General features: G+C 58.6%; 1 pseudogene; it reads right to left on the reverse strand.

Moving 5' to 3' along the window:
* Positions 1-2,500, reverse strand: part of LOC126433394 (large subunit ribosomal RNA) — a 7,753-nt pseudogene that overhangs the window by 4,150 nt on the left and 1,103 nt on the right.

Consider the following 2,500-nt stretch of genomic DNA (forward strand, 5'->3'; position numbering starts at 1 on the left):
GACTGTGGCAAAGAATGACTGACTGCAGGCTCGCTAGGAGGAGGACCCTGAAGGCCGCGATCCTTGCCAGCGAGCTCGGTGACAAACTTCGCCACCATGTCTTTGTAGGGCTGCGCTCTACGCTGACATTTAATTGATTCCAGCGTACGCTCGGGGAAGGCCTTTGCAAGTTCCTGGTTTAAAAATCTGCAACCCTGGGTGGCAAGAGTCGCTTCTGCATGGGCCAAACGCAGGAGCTCTTCTTGGGACCACCTGGCCTTCTTCCTCTCGGTCTTGATCTCAGCATTAACAGCAGTCGGATGGGCGCGACGCCGATGGACACCAAGTCCGGTCTTGGTGGAGAAGGACCGCATACAATCAGGGCAGATGGCGGGGAGCAGCGCTCGACCCGCACCGGTTGGCTGGTTGGCTGGCTCATCAGCTGGCACAGGCGCTCCAGCGGGAGGCCTGGTACCACGTTTGCTTCTATTAGTTGCACCAGCTGTAACAAAGGCAGGGGGGGAGGTAACCCCCAAGCCCGAAAAGCACCCTGCTCTGTCGGTCGGGATACTGGAAAGGTACACCTACGCGAAACCTTTCGCAGCACCCTCACGACTCCCGCCACTTGAAGGCCAGAGCTAGGATTTCGCACCGAGAGGCTAATTGAACCATCATCCACCCGACATCACAAGGATGCTGAGGGGTGAATCGAGAGGGTCCATATATTACGCATCAGGTGGGCTTTGGGAGTCATAGTTACTCCCGCCGTTTACCCGCGCTTGCTTGAATTTCTTCACGTTGACATTCAGAGCACTGGGCAGAAATCACATTGCGTCAACACCCGCTAGGGCCATCGCAATGCTTTGTTTTAATTAGACAGTCGGATTCCCCCAGTCCGTGCCAGTTCTGAGTTGATCGTTGAATGGCGGCCGAAGAGAATCCGCGCACCCGCGCGCCCCCGGAGGAGCACGCTAAGGCGGACGCGGCCTCGCAGCAAGGAAGATCCGTGGGAGGCCAAGGCACGGGACCGAGCTCGGATCCTGCACGCAGGTTGAAGCACCGGGGCGCGAACGCCGCGCAGGCGCGCGCATCCTGCACCGCCGGCCAGCACGAGGCCAACCGACGGCGAGAGCAGACCACGCCCGCGCTAAACGCCCGCACTTACCGGCACCCCTACGGCACTCACCTCGCCCAGGCCCGGCACGTTAGCGCTGACCCACTTCCCGACCAAGCCCGACACGCCCCGATCCTCAGAGCCAATCCTTATCCCGAAGTTACGGATCCAATTTGCCGACTTCCCTTACCTACATTATTCTATCGACTAGAGGCTCTTCACCTTGGAGACCTGCTGCGGATATGGGTACGAACCGGCGCGACACCTCCACGTGGCCCTCTCCCGGATTTTCAAGGTCCGAGGGGAAGATCGGGACACCGCCGCAACTGCGGTGCTCTTCGCGTTCCAAACCCTATCTCCCTGCTAGAGGATTCCAGGGAACTCGAACGCTCATGCAGAAAAGAAAACTCTTCCCCGATCTCCCGACGGCGTCTCCGGGTCCTTTTGGGTTACCCCGACGAGCATCTCTAAAAGAGGGGCCCGACTTGTATCGGTTCCGCTGCCGGGTTCCGGAATAGGAACCGGATTCCCTTTCGCCCAACGGGGGCCAGCACAAAGTGCATCATGCTATGACGGCCCCCATCAACATCGGATTTCTCCTAGGGCTTAGGATCGACTGACTCGTGTGCAACGGCTGTTCACACGAAACCCTTCTCCGCGTCAGCCCTCCAGGGCCTCGCTGGAGTATTTGCTACTACCACCAAGATCTGCACCGACGGCGGCTCCAGGCAGGCTCACGCCCAGACCCTTCTGCGCCCACCGCCGCGACCCTCCTACTCGTCAGGGCTTCGCGGCCGGCCGCAAGGACCGGCCATGACTGCCAGACTGACGGCCGAGTATAGGCACGACGCTTCAGCGCCATCCATTTTCAGGGCTAGTTGCTTCGGCAGGTGAGTTGTTACACACTCCTTAGCGGATTCCGACTTCCATGGCCACCGTCCTGCTGTCTTAAGCAACCAACGCCTTTCATGGTTTCCCATGAGCGTCGATTCGGGCGCCTTAACTCGGCGTTTGGTTCATCCCACAGCGCCAGTTCTGCTTACCAAAAGTGGCCCACTTGGCACTCCGATCCGAGTCGTTTGCTCGCGGCTTCAGCATATCAAGCAAGCCGGAGATCTCACCCATTTAAAGTTTGAGAATAGGTTGAGGTCGTTTCGGCCCCAAGGCCTCTAATCATTCGCTTTACCGGATGAGACTCGTACGAGCACCAGCTATCCTGAGGGAAACTTCGGAGGGAACCAGCTACTAGATGGTTCGATTAGTCTTTCGCCCCTATACCCAGCTCCGACGATCGATTTGCACGTCAGAATCGCTACGGACCTCCATCAGGGTTTCCCCTGACTTCGTCCTGGCCAGGCATAGTTCACCATCTTTCGGGTCCCAACGTGTACGCTCTAGGTGCGCCTC

The sequence above is a fragment of the Schistocerca serialis genome, unplaced genomic scaffold, assembly GCF_023864345.2.
Source record: "Schistocerca serialis cubense isolate TAMUIC-IGC-003099 unplaced genomic scaffold, iqSchSeri2.2 HiC_scaffold_1163, whole genome shotgun sequence".
Taxonomy (NCBI): Eukaryota; Metazoa; Arthropoda; class Insecta; order Orthoptera; family Acrididae; genus Schistocerca; species Schistocerca serialis.